The following is an 18,204-nucleotide window of genomic DNA, read 5'->3' as shown; positions in this document are numbered from 1 at the left end:
ATATAAGAATGGAGATTATTCATTCATTGAATTAGTCAATGGAAATGCAGAAATCAAAATAAGTTTCAGAAATGTTTTTCTGAACTACTCAAAGGAAATCAAAATAAGTTTCAGAAATTAAAATAAACATAAGTTTCAGAAATTAAAATCAAAATAAGTTTCAGAAATGTTTTTCTGAATTACTCAAAGGAAAAAAAATGCAGAAATCAAAATAGGTTTCAGAAATGCAGAAAGAGGTCGGTGTAAACCAATCAATGGTTTTGTGTGTTTGTGTGAGAGTATTTTTTAGAATGTCAGAGTGTGTTTTTGTCTGTGTGTGTGTGTGTGTGTCTGTGACAGAGAGTGTGTTTGAGAGTGTGTGTTGATCTGGCTAAGTCACAGTCGATGAGTTGAATTGTGAATTTTGTAATGATCCATTTTAATTATGTTTCTGTTATTAGTAGGTATGTTGAGAAATCAGGGGCCCTCTGATTTTCCAGCTCCCACCAACAATCATAGAGTTTGAAATTTAATGGCAGGTCTGCCTTAGAATTTGTCTTGATTTGTGACTGTAGCCATTCAGTTGTCCATGTGTGTTGCATTAGTTGGCAGTTTGTTGTGAATAGCGTATGCTATTCTCTGTGTCTCTGTTAGACCATGATCATGGGATCAGCTTTACCATCCTCTGTGTGTGAAGCTATCTGGATCTGTTAGTGTGAAGATGGACAATAGATTTTTAGTGAAGTGACACTTTTGGACTCTATGTCATCTTTATCTTCTTATGATGTGTAATGTGGGAGGTGTGTGTTCAGTGTTCATGTCTAGGAGATGGGTGGAAAATAATCTATAACAATTGTGTTGCAAATTTAGTTCCAGTTCTAAACTGGGAGGCCATATTTACGTAGTGTTGTACTATTGTGAGTGTGAATGGCCTCTTGAAGTGTCTTTTCACCCATCTCCCGAGGTTATGTTCTAACAATTCCGCTGTCCTGGCCTTGATCCAGGTGGGGTCTGGCCCATCCTGGCTAACGTCCTTCGAGGAATTTGCAGAAGTAAACCTGAGACATAAAACAGAGGAGAGCGAACCACAGACAGATAATTCCAATATTTCAAAAGCATTAAATTCAGACGTGTGGAATTCTTTTACTTGTTCCATTATCATGTCAATTGCAATTTTAATTCCAGATGTCACATGAAACCGAGTTTCATTGACCAAGTCTGAATTGTTGCTGTTGTCTCAGTGTGTACACCTGAAGCTGCTTTTCCAGTTCAGCCTTCAGTCTGCTGCATGTGCAATGCTCATTGCTTTCTCTCATTACAGCCAGATCTCTGAGTTGTCTGGTTAGCATTTGCGGTTTATGGTGTCGTTCACACATTTTAGTTAGTGCAGATATTTTTTGACCTGCAAAAAACTGTGGTACTTTTTAGCATTTCACACCCTCCTTGTAAATTTACTTCTCTGATTAATTAGATTTTAGTTGTTGCACAATTTTGGTTTGCTATTACCTGTGCCACACTTCTAGCCGTGTTTTCTAACGGTGAAAAATAAAGGCATACTCCGCCCCTTTTGGCACTGGGTAGCACACAAATGAAATTCTGTTTCAGAAATTCAGTTTTAATGACGAAAGTCACACTTCTCCAATTATTATCCTACTCTGTGAGTGTAATATAATGTTTATTATAATTCAAGTTATAATATAATTATATTCTTTAACAATACAAGTCAAATTATATTGTTTTCAGTCTCTGAAGAGTCTCTGGAACCACTTAACGCATGGTCAAATCTCTACTTGTTCTCATGTCAAAACATTTGAATATGAAAAGGGCTTTTCTGGCTCAGGGCTGATAAGATGTACATTTGCTGTTTCTCTTATTTCTTTTCTAGGTTTCAAATACATTTTCTTCTCATTTAGTCTTTTTAAATGGTCATTTTAACGTTTGATTATTCTATTTACTCTTACTTTATATTTTCCGTTTATAGATAAGGAAACTATATCGCTTTGCAGTCCTTCTCCTAAGGATGCACGACACAATCTCGCCAGTCTGGCTTACCAAAACAGAGGTAATTGGCTAAATATCTGGAATCTGCCGTATTCACACGTACAAAATAACAGACACTTAAATAGCCCCCTTGAATGCCACCTCAGGAACTTAATTCAATCGTTTCGATTAGTAGAGGTCAAGACCACCATTAAAAGACGTTAGCCGATCAACTTACTTTTCTTAAAATGGCTTTGGTATAGTCAAGCCCGTAGAATATCCACGTACACTTATCTAAAAGAACATTAAATTAGAACAGAGGTATATGGAACGCACCCGAATCCAGGTTGATCAAACAGCAGTAGCTGATTCTGGACGGAAATTAACTCGTCCCCCTCATTCAAGTACACTTGAATCTGATATCCAGTATTAGTCGTCACTAATGTCTGGCGCAAACTTGTGGAAATATACGAATCCGGTAATCTATTTTGGAAAAAACGAATCTCAGAGCAATTCAGAATACATTCAAACATAACAATATTTAGTTCTCTGAAGCCTTAAATATGAAAAGGTTTTTGTTTCATGATTAATGAGATGCGTTCGATGTTTCTGATTTTCCGATTTCTTTGTCTTGTGATTTACATTGTAGCCACATGGCAATCCTATGTTCCTGTAATGGTTTTACTGCAGCTATATCAAAAATAGCAGAGTTGTCCACCAAGGAGACAAACAAATTCAACAAACACACTTGATATTTAATCCAGTTTACACAAGACACGAGGCCTAGCATGCATGGCATCTACAACCTTTTACCTAAGTATTTTCTACAACACTTACAGTAAATCTCGTGTTTTTAAAGAATAAACTCAACTAGCCTATGTGCACATTTTCGTAGCACAAACAACTATAAAGTGTGTTCTAGCACAATGTGTTAAGCACAACTACAAATTTGAAAATCCAAACAGAATATGCATTGCTCAGAGTAGTATTCTCAAATATTTGAACAGCTTGACATCAAAATCAGGATGCGTGCGATCATAGCTAGTTATAACGGCGCCTTTTTATACTTGTATTATCCCAGCGTGTTACAATGTTTTAGAGTTTATTCTGCCATCGTTTTTACAGACTCGCCACATTTAACAGCTCCTGTCAGTTGTGTTGGATATATTTTAGAGATTACTCTGCCATCGTTTTTACAGTCTCGCCATATCCCCAACCACCTAACAGTGATAACCAAGCAAAATTTTCTAATTTTCCCGAATTTTTGACTAGATAGCATATCAAATACTTTAGAGGTTTACTTTTCAGAGGAACTGAAATAAGCCAAATTAAATTGAATATCTTAATTTAATTCCATCAATGTTAAAGTTTTAGCATTTAGCATTAGCCTTGAATGCAGTATGGACAATAGCATTTAGCATTAGCCTTGAGCGCAGCATGGCTTTAGCATTTAGCGTAGCCTTGAGCGTTTTGAAAGCAACATGGACAATAGCATTTAGCATTAGCCTTGAGCGCAGCATGGCTTTAGCATTTAGCGTAGCCTTGAGCGTTTTGAAAGCAACATGGACAATAGCATTTAGCATTATCCTTGATATTTGAGTTTTAGCCTGTACATCATATCATCCTGTTTTCCCAAAATTTTCTTTCCATAAACAATGCATCGATCTGCCTTTTTATTTATAAAATCACGTGTTTTCCGATTGTTTACAAACGTAGATTTTTCTTTCTCTGTTTCTTGTTAGTTTGCTCATTCTCTTCACGTGTTGCTGGTTTGTTTAACAAGCCCAGATACAACAATGGCCGGAAAACATGCGGCTGATTTTAAAACTTTTTAGGCTTTACTTTTTTCAGCTCTTCATCGAGTTATTCAAATTGTTTGGAAGATGTTATTCTCACTTTAGTTTTCGTTTCTTGTTGCTTAGGCAAAACAAGGCGATCTTTAAAATCTAATACACAAGGTTTTTCATTCTTCATCTGGCTGCCACATCAAACATTTCTTTAACACTTCTAAAAATGCAAGGAAAATTGACTTACCACAACTGCAGAAGAAAGAGATGATTTTCAAACCTCTTGTTGATTTTAAGATCCCAATACTTGCTGGAAAGGACGTTTCTCGCCTGTGTTGTGAGATCACGTCACGGAGGTCACCACTTTGTAAGGCCCGTGAAATTGGTCCAATGGAGGTTTTCCAATAACACAGGGAAGGTCTCACGTGCTCTGTCCTCACTCATGCGAAGTATTGGTTGGTTAAATGCAATATATATTAATCACATATTTACTCGTTTATTTCATCTGACTCCATAAATGAAAAGGTTTTAATGATATCTGTGGATCATTAATCATGAGTGAATGACTATTCCTTTTAACCATTAAATGAACAATGTCAAAATCAGTTGGAATAATCACGTAACAATTTATTATGTCAGGTAAATGTATCATGCCAATTTCATAATCAATTCAAAGATAATTGATACAAAACATCAAATTCTCCGGAATAAAGAAAAGATGCAAACCCAACTTTAAGAAATACATGAGGCTGAGAGATCTCGGTCTCTCAGCCTCACGGGCCATCTGAAGTACAGAAAAAGGCCCCGATCTCCCTGCTGCAATTCCTTAAATAGACAAACCTTTTACCTGGAAACACGTAACAATAGAAATTTGCATGCAGTGGTCACATCTTCATGGGGGTGTGGGACCATTTGCTTAGAGACCACCTTCCTTTGTAAATCAGTTATCCATAAGCTCTTAAAAACCTTATTACCTTTTGTTTTATCTATCTGGATATGAGATATCTGTACCAGTCGCACTGTGACATTTTAAATGATACCAAATTTGAAAATACTCTGTGATAATCATACACATTAAACTATACATTTTCATGGGTGATTTCAGGTGATCATCTGAGCATAAGAGAGAGGGGTGAGGGGAGAGGGAAAGAGATGTAGATTAGATGACTCGGAGGTGAGACTTTCGTCTCGATGGTGCATGAGAGCCAGTTCAAATGCTAATCTCCAGAGAGGTCCTTTTGTCCTCTCAGGGCCTGGTCACCCCCAAAACAGACTGTTTGGAATTTCCTAATTTATCAATTCTTACAGTGTTTAGTGTAGTAAAATAAAGCATATCTGTGCCCATTGTGAATAGTTTCATATGAACCTATTGTTTCTATATTGTAAAAATCTTATTTGCAGCAAATACTAGGAGGGGTTTGAAAAGGCCCAGAGTCTAACTCTTCGCCTATGATCCTAGTTGGGATATTATTTTAACTGTTTATGATTTGAGTGTGAATTTCACTTATTAAAAGTGAATAGTTGTATGTTGAATGTATTACTTTCACACTACATTTATGTCATTTTGGTGCATGAAAATTTCTAAGATATATTAATAAGATAAGCAATTTTCCACTTTTTTATTAGTTATACAAGATTCAACTCAGTCAGCTTAACCCTTGTGCATCAATTTAAAAAAGTTACTCATAGGTCCAAAGAGGACAAACATGTCCATGTCAAAAAACGGTCATAAAAAGTTGAAGCTTGGGAGCACAGACTTAACTTTGGTATCATTTTAAAGAATACCCTTGGCAGATTATTGCTGAAGTTAATTTTTTTTTATAAGTAAATCCAAAAAAAAGTTATATAGGTTTAAGTTTATGAAAATTATTTATGAATATTATTTTATATAAAATATATATTTTATGAAACAAGTTGAACTCTAAAACGGCTAGAAAATCAAAGCCATAAATCTAAATAAGTTGTGTTCCAAATTTGAGGTTGATATCTCAAAAAATGAGCTTTCAGTAAGATTTTGTTTGGGCGCAGTACCAGACTTTCCCCATTGGATCCCAGCAAAACTCCTCTGGTCACACAGTGATTGGCTTTGTTATTTGCAGTTGAGTTTTTCTCTATCAATACTACAAACACACACATGCACACAAACAATTTTTTTTTTTATATAACACACATACCAACCACACTCTGACATCCATACCAACACACCCACACAATTATCATTGCATAATTTATCCAACTGGCTCTATAATAGCTCAAAATTCATGCAGTTAACAGAAACAAAAAAACAAAAACTTACTCGTAGGTCCAAAAGGGACAAAAATGTCCAAATGTTATGCTTGGGAGCAAATACTTAAGTTTGGTCTCATTTTAAAGAAGACCCTTGGCAGATTGTTGTTGAAGTGAAAAAAGTGAAAAACGTGCAACCAAATTTTTTTTATAGAAGTTTAAGTTTATGAAAAATATTTATGAACATTATAATCAATATTTTATATAAAATATATATAAGTATTTTGTGTAACTAGTGCAACATTTTTTTTTTTCAAATTAAATGAGGGTGAAATAGTAAAATTACAATAAAAATAGACACCTGTGCCAAAACTAATGCAGTTAACATAAAAAAAATAAAAAAAATTACTCATACAGTGCCCTCCACAATTATTGAACCCCCTGGTAAATATGATCAAAATTGGCTGTAAAAAATAAATCTGCATCGATTATCCTTGTGATCTTTCATTCAAAAAATGTGCAAAATTCTAACCTTTCATTGAAGTAAAAGAATTGAAAGTGGGGGGAAATCACATTATGAAATAAATGTTTTTCTCCAAAACATGTTGGCCACAATTATTGAAACCCCTAGAATTTTTTACGAGTAAAATATCTCTGAAGTATATTCCCATTAATATTTACCTTTTTTAGTACACCAGGGTGACTAGGAACATGAAACTGTCCAGCTATGACTTCGTGTTTCACAGGAGTTTAAATATGAGGAAACACAAAGGCCAAATCCCCTTAATCATCCATCACAATGAGTAAAACCACAGAATACAGTTCTGATGCGTAGCAAAAGATTGTTGAGCATCACAAACTAGAAAGTGGCTGTAAGACAATAGCTAAAGAATTGAAAATCCCCATTTTGACCATCAGGGCAATAATTAAGAAGTTATAACCAACTAAAGATGTTATGAATCTGCCAGGAAAAGGACGTGTGTCTATACTGTCTTAATGCACGGCGAGTATGAAAGTTTGAGTGGCCAAAGACTCTCCAAGGATCACAGATGGAGAATTGCAGAGATTAGTTGAGTCTTAGGGTCAGAAAGCCTAAAAAAAAAATTATCAAACAACCCCTACATCCCCACATGTTGTTTGGGAGGGTTTAAAAAAAAAAACCTCCTCGCTCCTCCAAAAACAAATTCCAGCAAATTTAATTGTCAGACACGACTGGATCTTCAAACAACACAGGGTTCTGTGGTCAGATGAGACTAAAACAGAGCTTTTTGGCAGCAAACACACTAGATGGGTTTGGTGAACACAAGGATAAAAAGTACCCCATGTGTACAATTTTATATACCATTGGATCTTTAATGTTGTGGCCATATTTTTCTGCTGGAGGTCCTGGACTTCTTGTTCAGATACATGGCATTGTGGATTCTATCAAATATCAACAGATAAAAAATCAAAACCTGACGCCTTCTGCTAGAAATCTTATAATGGGCCGTGGTTGGATCTTCCATCAGGACAACGATCCAAAACAAACATCAAAATCAACACAAAAATGTGTTATGGAGCACAAAATGAAGCTTCTGCCATGACCGTCTCAGTCCCCTGACCTGATGAGTGGGCTGAACTGAAGAGGAGAAGCACCAACATGGATCTGGGAATCTGAAGGATCTGGAGAGATTCTGTGTGGAGGAATGGTCTCTGATCTCTTGTCAGTTATTCTCCAAACTCATCAGGCATTATAGGAGAAGACTCAGAGCTGGTATCTTGGCAAAAGGAGATTGCAAAAAGTATTTAATGAAAGGGTTTGAATAATTGTGGCCAACGTGTTTTGGAGAAAAACATTTATTTCATAATGTGATTTTCCCCCCACTTTCAATTCTTTTACTTCAATGAAAGGTTAGAATTTTGCACATTTTTTGAATGAAAGATCACAAGGATAATCGATGCAGATTTATTTTTTACAGCCAATTTTGATCATATTTACCAGGGGGTTCAATAATTGTGGAGGGCACTGTAGGTCCAAAAGGGACAAAAATGTCCAAGTCAAAAAACTCTCATAAAAATGTTATGCTTGGGAGCAAATACTTAAGTTTGGTCTCATTTTAAAGAAGACCCTTGGCAGATTGTTGTTGAAGTGAAAAAATTGAAAAAAAGTGCAACCAAAATTTTTTTATAGAAGTTTAAGTTTATGAAAAATATTTATGAACATTATAATCAATATTTTATATAAAATATATATTTTATGAAACATTTGGAACTCTAAAACTGATATAAATTCAAAGCCATAAATCTAAACAGGTTGTGTTCCAAATTTGAGGATGATATCTCAAAAAATGAGCTTTCAGTAAGATTTTGTTTGGGCGCAGTACCAGACTTTCCCCATTGGATGCCAGCAAAACTCCACTGGTGAACACAGTGATTGGATTTTCGATTTGCAGTTGAGTTTTTCTCTCTCAAATATTACAAGCACACACATGCACACAAACACATTTTTTTTTTTATAACACACATACCAACCACACTTAGACATCCATACCAACAAACCCACACAATTATCGTTGCATAATTTATCCAGTTGGCTCTATAATATGCCGAAGCAGAAAACAGGAATAAAGTGAGTATTTGCTTTATAGGCCTAACCTGAAAAAATGGCACCATCTGATAAAAAATGGTAAAAATGTCAATTTTGAAGCCTTGCCAACAGAATGAAAGCCTATTAAAAAAGATTGCATCATTTTATAGTTAAACGGCACAGGGATTAAAAAATGCAGTTTTAATGGGTTTCAATGGGGACATTTTTGTCCTTAAGGTCCTGAGAGGAAGTATTTTGTGTAACTAGAGCAAAATAGATTTTTTAAAGAAAATGATGATGAAATAGTAAAATTCCAATAAAAATACACACCCGTGCCAAATTTTATGCAGTTAGCATTAACACAGGCAAAGTGATCAAAAAAACAAAACTGAAAAAGCCAAAAATGTCCTCAAGGATGCACAAGGGTTAATGTAATTTAAGATGACATTACTTAAGCATCCAAGTTGATTGTACTTAAAAATTTAAAGCAGAAACCTTTTTTTTATACAGAGCATATATTTTGAGAAAAATGAAACTTGTATTTGATTGATCTGTAGTTTTTCAGTAAGTGAAAGGATAGTATTTGTAGTAAATAATAAATAAAAAAGCCTTGTGGCAGAAAAAGCCCCAATCTGGCCTGAAACGCCATTGAAAAAACTGCAGGAGGAAGATGCAGAACGCCTGAACTGCATTAAATTGTTCCCTTTCGAGGGAACTCAAACTGCGTCGAATGACACTTTGGGGGAACACCCCTCAGCGTAGTGCCTCTGAAGTATGAATGAAACTAAGCCAATCCTGATTGGTGTTGCGTCATGACGTAATGTGTGATGGCATATGCGGAAGCTACAAAAGGATGCCGGCACACAACAGAGATAGCTTTCTGTTCTTCAGCAAAGCGCTCTCTGTCTCTTGTCTGTTTTATTTGGTGTTGTATTGTCACAATCACACACACACATATATATATATAGATATATGGGGCTCGCAGATGGATCTGGCGGGGGATCCCGAGACTGCCGAGGCACGTTCTTGTGATTATCTGGTCCGATTATCCATCCGCCAGCTCCTCCGCCTACAGACAGACACAAAAGGAAGCCTCTCAGCCCGAAGCCTCAGCCTAAGCAGGGCGACCTGAGGGCTGTCCAGCAAGCAAAGAAGGTTTCGACAAAGAGGTCCTAGCCAGCCTAGGTCGCCTCCTCTGCGGAGCCCGCAGGAAATCGATGTCGACTTCCCGCCGCCAAGTGCGCTTCGGGACGCATCAGTTTCCAGCGAACACGCCCTGCACTGTCTGCCCCACAGGCTTGCGGCCAGGCAGCATTCGCGTCCGCACATCGAGAATCGTTTTCGTTTGAACCCTGCCGCAGATCCGCTTCAGGGGGCCAAGAACGAATCCCGATTAATACCCGAAGCCAGCCTCGAGACTAGGGTTGGGCATCGTTTTGATTTGAACGATTCTGATTCCGATTCCGATTCTTCATTTCGATTTCGGTTCTTTTCGATTCTCGATTCCGATTCTTTGAGGGGTGGAGTCAAAACCTGTCACAAGCTCATTTCACAGAGGAAAATTTGATTTAGTTTTAATTTTGGGAGCTGCAGCCCATGTGGGAGAAAATTAGGAATGCCTCTGCACCAAACCAAAAAACAGATTTATATATGCAGAACTTGCAACCTGGTCTGGACTCTCTGGACATGTATAAACTAACTCAATGTATAAAAGCTCACTTTAAAACACCATATTCCGGTCGTGGTTTAAAATAGTTTCAAAAAAGATGTTGAAATATGTTATATTTAGCATTTTATATGCAGCTAATAGCTACCTTGCTTAGCAAGTTTACTATAAATATTCTCTATTCATATGAAAATACCTCAAATTGCGTTGGTCTACGTGAGATGATTAACAGCTGTACAGCGAATGAGAGAGCGCTGATATCATAAACTGACGCGAATCAGGAAGAGCAGAGACAGAGCTCGATGTGTTCGCTGTTCGAGCTCTTCAGATCGCATAATGCAGTGGAAAATGAATAGTAATGTTATTCTGTATGACGAAATATTTTACAAACATGTGATGATAAATCATTATTTCTCCAAATATGCGCACCATTGGATTAAGAGCCCTGGCGGATACTGTATGTGAACACAAATAAACCGGAGAAAACGTGAATGACTGCTTTATGAGTGATGATTTCTATTCAAAATAACAAACATTACAGATGAATTATTTTGCACTCCTGGCAACGTTACTAACGTTGGTCGCGCAGGGTTGCCCGAGGAGGACGAGACAGTGGACCGCGCAGCATGTCAAAAACGCTACACTTAATTTTGTACACCATGCAGGCGTAGGTGTTTAGTCATATTTGTAGTGCACCCGCCCGTGCAAGAAATACGTTTGTCACATGTGTTGCACTCTGCCGACCCAGGCTTTTTTAAGGTGAAATAAAGCCACACTATTGAGCGCCGCTTACCGTGCTCCATTGCTGCAACAGAACAAGCGGGCGCGGCAAGCACTTCCGGAAATTCAAACTTGCGCGTTTGGAACCGATGATCGGAATCAAAAACAAATTTTCGAAACGATTCCAATGGTATCGTTATTTTTTAAACGGTTCCCAGTTGGAACCGGTTCTCGATGCCCAACCCTACTCGAGACCCCGGGCTCTGTGCACCATTCAAAAGGGGTACAGACTACAGTTCGGTTCCAGCCCACCAAAGTTTAACGGGGTGGTCCGGACTGTAGTCGACCCAGAGCAGAGTCAGGTATTGGAACAGGAAGTAAACTCGCTGCTGATAAAAGAGGCTATAGAAGGTATTTCTCCTCCAGACAGGGAGTCCGGGTTTTACAGACGCTACTTCATAGTTCCGAAGAAGGATGGGGGGTTGCGTCCGATATTAGATCTCAGGCACTTGAATCGGTCTCTGAGGAGATTCAGGTTCAAGATGCTCATTATTCCCATCATCGTGAACCAAATTCAATCCGAGGGTTGGTTTTTCACGATAGATCTGAAGGACGCATACTTCCACATTTCCATCCTTCCATCTCACAGGAAGTTCCTGAGGTTCATTTTCGGGGGCGAAGCGTACCAATATCGGGTTCTTCCATTCGGCCTAGCTCTCTCCCCTCACACATTTACAAAATGTATGGACGCAGCTCTAGCACCGCTGAGGCCTCAGGGTATCAGGGTCCTCAATTATATAGACGACTGGCTGATTCTGGCCCAGTCACAAGAGCTGGCAGTTCGGCTTTGAGATGTCATCCTTGCCCACATCCAGAGCCTGGGGTTGAGACTCAACACGAAAAAGAGCGTGTTGGCACCAGCCCAGAGAATCATGTTCCTGAGAGGGGTGGTCACGATGCGGGCACAATTGTCTCCTGCACGGATCGAATCCATCCTGGCCATGGTGACCAGGATAAAGCTAGGCCAGGCCATCACTGTAAAACATTTTCAGAGAGTGTTAGGGCTCATGGCAGCTGCATCCAACATCATTCCATTCGGTCTCCTGTACATGAGGCCCCTGCAGTGGTGGTTGAAAACCAAGGGGTTCTCCCTGAGGGGAAACCCATTTCACATGATCAGGGTTACGCACAGATGCCTTCGTTCCCTATCTATGTGGAAGAAAGCTTGGTTTCTGTCCCAAGGTCCCGTGCTGGGAGCGTCATGTCGCTGGAAAGCTGACTCGACAGACGCCTCCCTCACGGGCTGGGGCGCAGTCATGGACAGCCGCTTTATTAGAGGCCTACGGCAGGACCATCATTCCTCCTGGCATATAAACTGCCTGGAAATGTTGGCGATGTCCCGAGCTTTGAGGAGATTCCTGCAGGACCTCAAGGGTCATCACGTCCTTGTGAGGGCAGACAATATGTCGGTGGTGGCCTATATAAACCATCAGGGGGGGTCTGAGGTCTCGCCCTCTATGCAGATTGGCGCATCAGATTCTCCTGTGGTCCCAGGGGAAATTGTTGTCTCTCAAAGCAACATACATCCCGGGGATTCAGAATCAGGGAGCAGACATCCTGTCGAGGCAGGGGCTGAGGCCCGGGGAATGGAGACTCCATCCCAAGGTGGTGGAGTCAATATGTCAGAGGTTCGGCCCAGTGGAAGTGGATCTATTCGCGTCTCGAGAGACGACTCATTGTCCACTGTGGTCCTCCCTCAAACATCCAGCCCCGCTAGGGTTGGATGCCATGGTACAGACGTGGCCGAGGCTGGTCTTACCCTGTCCACTCTCAAGGTGTACGTGGCTGCCATTTCTGCTTTCCACGCTCCTCTAAGTGATGGGCCTCTGAGGAGACAGCAGTTGGTTGTATGTTTCCTCCGTGGGGATTGGAGGATGAGACCTGCAGCTCATGACAGGGTTCTCACTTGGGACCTGGCGGTGGTTCTCGAAGGGTTGGTTGAAGCCCCCTTCGAACCGCTGGATTCAGCTGAGGCCAAAAACCCTTCCCTAAAGGTGGCTTTCTTGTTGTCCATTACTTCTCTGAGGAGGGTAGGAGATCTCCAGGCACTCTCTATATCCAACGGGTGCCTGGAGTTTGCTCCAGGCAACATCATAGCCATCCTACATCCTAGGCCGGGCTATTTGCCCAAGGTGCCATCTAATGTGGCACGGCCTACGGTTCTGCAGGCTTTTCATCCTCCACCTCACGTGATGGCGGATGAGGAGAGACTTCACCTGCTCTCAAAATATATATACAGAGGTCCTCCTCATGGCGGAAGTCAGACCAGTTGTTAGTGTGTTTCGGGTCGTCCAAGAAAGGGCTTCCCACTTCCAAACAGACCATTAGCAACTGTCCAAGGTATATCTATGGCCTACCAGGTGCGCAATTTGCCTTCACATCTGGCCGTGAGGGCTCACTCTACCAGAGGCATGGCGTCCTCTAGAGCCCTCCTCTCAGGGGCCCCGATCCAAGAAGTCTGCGATGCAGCAGGATGGGCCACCCCTCACACTTTTATTCGATTTTACAGCCTGGACATTACATCGACACCTGGCACCCTTGTGCTCTCGTCTTAAGTGTGCCTGTGCACAGCTTCACACTAGGACAGGCAGGGCTCGTTGTGGCATAGTGGGTACTCGTTCCCCCAAAGTGTCATTCGACGCAGTTCGAGTTCCCTCGAAAGGGAACGTCTCGGGTTATTACTGTAACCTTTGTTCCCTGAGAAAGGGAACGAGAACTGCGTCCCTTCGCCACGCCTCCCCCTGCCTGGGAGCGCTTGCATCATCACAGAAGCTGTCTCTGTTGTGTGCCGGCATCCTTTTGTAGCTTCCACATAAGCATTACGTCATGACGCAACACCAATCAGGATTGGCTTAGTTTCATTCATACTTCAAAGGTGCTACGCTGAGGGGCGTTCCCCCAAAGTGTCATTCAACACAGTTCTTGTTCCCTTTCTCAGGGAACAAGGGTTACAGTCGTAACCCGAGACTTTTTAGGTACACTGTTAAATCGAATTAGTTAGGCTTTTAGCTAGATCTAATTTTAGACCGATTGCCTTAAAAAAAACAAGTGAAATAGGAATAGCATGTTGTACTGACACATGCTTATTTTTTTATAGTACACTTACACAAGAGTTCTAGTAACTAAAAAAAGAACTGAGAGTACTTGATCATTTACTTTAAATAAAATGTAATTGTTACCATTGTTGTATTGTTTGCATGCTAAATGTTGAAGTCTGTGAGTGACTCAAGCATGATCAATTTTAATTAATTAATTTATTTTAATTTTTTTGTGGGAGGGGAGTGTTATTGGTATTATTATTAAAGGAATTAAAATTAATTTCTGGGAAGAAAAATATTTAAACTTTGCAAATATTTTATTTTTCAAATTTGCACACATTCACTCCTATTAGTCATATATGTAGGGGAGACCGGGGACAGTTGCAACACTTTTTTTCTCTCAGTTACCAAATTTGTATATACTGTATTAAAGTTGCATCTGTCTGCTAATTACCCATATCATTTAAAGATGATTACATATGACATATCGTTCACAGGATTCATTTAAATGGAAGAAGCCAGATGTTGCAACTGACCCCAACCCAGGGGACAGTTGCAACACAACCATGGGATGGTTGCAACATGTTAAAAATACCTTAAATTTCACTAATTAACTTTAGCTTTTTGTCTCAATGAGCATATAGAGTTCTGAAAATATTAACTGTTTTAGGCCTACTATAATATTATAGTATTATTTATTTCTATAATAATATTATTGTAGCCTATTATTTATTTATTTAGTGATTTTTATCAAATAACAGTTATTGAGTTTTGTTTGTTTATGTGTAGAACATAGGCCTACATATATTCAGTGTGCAGGTGTTACAGATGCTATTCAATCTCTCCATATTTCAGTGCCAGACAGGAAGAATTGAACAATTTGCAATGCAACAAACTTTTATTAAATATGCAATTTATAACTTGTTGCAACCGTCCCCAACCCTATCAGCCATGACAGACATCATATGACACACTGACTTTGACACATGCTAACCATGTCACTTAGAATCTAAGTGACATGGTTAGAAGTTAACAAAACAATAATTCAAACTAAGTTTTGATTAATTCATACAAAATGTCAGGACTGTATGACAAAATTACATCTAATGAAAAAAAAATACTTTCATACATTCAATAAATGCAGCAGCAGATGTTGAATATGTCTACTGTCTACTTGGTGGGGGGAGGGTCTAACTGTGCATGTGCAGTATGAGTGTTATCACTCTAGCTTGTTTCTGATTGGAGAAAAATTACATGTTGCAACCATCCCCTGATGCACGTGTCCCCGGTCTCCCCTACACAAAATTTTAGTTTTTTGCATCACTGATATTTGCCTGTTGCCGGCCATTGAACATTTCTATTGTAAATCAGTTGTCAAATATTTACATCAAGTTATACCTCACCCCACAATCTTTCAATGCAAAAACTGGAAAGGGACTTGAAAGGGACTTTGGTTGGAATTTGCACTTGTCTTATGTAAACATTAAGCCCCGCCTTCTTTGATTTGATTGGTCATCTCAAACATTTTGACATTGGCGAGCGCTGTTAGACAGCATTTTAAACTTTTCTAATTACATTATGGCCATTTCTAATTATTGCGGGGGACTTATGGTAATTATTATGGTGGTTACGGCCCTAATTTAAACTACAATAACTGATTGATGAGATTTTGCATAAAAGGTCAGTTTCTGTCCGGTTATGGCGGCCACGTGAAAAAAAAAGGACGTGTTTTGTACCACTCTGCTGTTCTTGTCAAAATTTCTTTAAAAACCTCTCTTTTGCAACAAAGTGGCGCGTTAATACACTCGTGTGGACAGAATTATGCTTAAAGCAGCAAAAACTAGCCAAGAAGTAAGCGAAAAATCAAAACAACCCAAGCTGATGGACTATCATCTTCGTGGTGAAGCGCAGAAGACTAATGCTAATACTAACCCGAGTCCTTGCTCTAATGCTAGCTCTGCTCTAATGGCGGCGTCCGGCGGAGAAGATAAACAGAAAGCCCAAAACAGCAAGTTAGACGAAATACTGTCAACTGTCAACTCCATGAAAATGGATTTTTCCTCTAGATTCGACAAAGTGGTGGAGTCCATTGACGGTTTGAGGAAAGAGATAAATGACTGTATCCGGCGAGTATCACAAACGGAAACCCGCATCTCTGATGCAGAAGACGTGATAGAAATCCTACGTGCTACAGTGAACACACTGGAGTCCAATGAGAAAGTACTGGAAGACAAAGTTATGGACCTCGAGGCAAGATCTAGACGAAACAACCTAAGACTGGTTAATCTGCTGGAGGGAGCTGAAGGACAGGACCCATGTGTGTTTTTTAGAAAGGTGGTTACCGGAGATGCTCGGCACAGGGGCAGTTGTCATAGAACGAGCGCACCGAATTGGACCTAAGAGGGACAGCAACACTCCACCTCGCACTCTTATAATGAGATTCCTCAACTACAAGGATAAACAGGTGATTTTTGCAGCAGCACGAGCAAAAAATGACTTTCAGTTCCAAAATCAACAGGTACGGATGTATCCGGACACAGCAGCTGGACTACATCAACTATGGAAGCAGTTTGATTCGGTCCGAGCAGAGTTACTGCGGCACGGAGTGGCCCACCCGGCCAAATTATTGGTGACTTATGAGGGTCAGACTCATTCCTTTACAACAGCAGCGACGGCACGAGAGTTTGTGAAGAAAGTTCAGAAGGCGGCAGAAGAGGATGAATCACTGCAAGCTTTGGACTAAATCACACTCTTTCTTTATTTTCCTATCAGCGAGTAATTTCCAGGTACGCTGTGCGGTAAACACCTGTCTTTGTTTAGATTTTTGATATTGAGATAACTCGAAATGTCTGAAGTTTTGAAGTGTTCAGTTTTATTGGTGCATTTTTTTAGTTTTAGTTTTTTTTCTTTTTTTCACAAGGGCATGGTGATTGGATATGAAGGCTCACTTACTGTGCGTTAGAAAAAGAGCACAAAGGGTGTAAACTTGTAGTGAAACAAGAGTGGTTAATTGATTGTTACTAATAGTGAACAGAATCGGTAATAATGGTTATGGTTTGGCTAGAGAAGAGTGGTTGGGCTGCTCCTCAATGTGTGTGGAGTGGTCGTATGCGATAGCGGGAGACATACTGTTGAGGGAGGGATACCCATATGGGAAAGTAACGCGGGGTAGTTTGCGTTCATGGTGTTGGATATATGTTCTTATATCCGGGTTGGTTAAGCTTCTCCATGAAAAAATCCTATCTTATGAGGTAAATACTTATTTCCTGATTTTACAGTTTTGATATATCTCAAATGTCACAAACACTGAACCTGAAGTTTGTTATGTGGAACTGCAGGGGCCTACAACGCGTTAAGAAGATTAAACAAGTTATGACTAAATGAAAAGATATGGACTCTAAGATAATATTTCTGCAAGAGACACACCTTGTGGAGGAAGATGAGAGAAGGGTTAGGAGGAGGTGGCTATTTACAGCAGCATTCACATCTAGAGCAAGAGGAGTTATGATTCTGATCCATGATTCCATTCCATTTCATGTAAAACATGTTATTAAAGATAAGAAGGGCAGATATTTAATAGTTCAGGGATCTTTATTATTAGAGAACTTAAACTTGGTTAATGTATATGGTCCTAATCTAGATGACTCGGGGTTTTATCAAGATTTATTCCTTTTACTTTCAGCACTGCCAGGGCGCTATGTGATTGCAGGGGATTTTAATTGTACCCTTTACCCAGACATAGATAGATCCGCAGGAACAGACCAATCACATAACAACTGTAGGATGACTTTACAAAGCTTTATAAAAGATTTTAGATTGCTGGACATCTTTAGGGAATTGCACCAACAAACCAAAGTCTATTCATGCATAGTAGTCTCAGATCATGCACCTTGTTGTCTTATATATAGAGACGACAAACTTACATGTGAACCACCTAGATGGCGCTTCCAGCATAAATGGCTGCAGGATGAAGAGTTTAAGTATATTGGACAACAGATTGAAGATTTTTTTCAAATAAATACAAATCAAACGTCAGCGTGCGTGAGATGGGATGCTTTTAAAGCGTTTCTTAGGGGGCATATTATTAGCTACACGGGCAACAAATCTAAGAAAGCTAGAAGGGATAGGTTGGAATTAGAAACTAAAATCAGGACCATTCAGGAAAGGGTTTATCAAACAAAT

The sequence above is a fragment of the Squalius cephalus genome, assembly GCF_949319135.1.
Source record: "Squalius cephalus genome assembly, chromosome: 2".
Classification (NCBI taxonomy): domain Eukaryota; kingdom Metazoa; phylum Chordata; class Actinopteri; order Cypriniformes; family Leuciscidae; genus Squalius; species Squalius cephalus.
Note: the sequence above shows the minus strand (reverse complement) of the source record.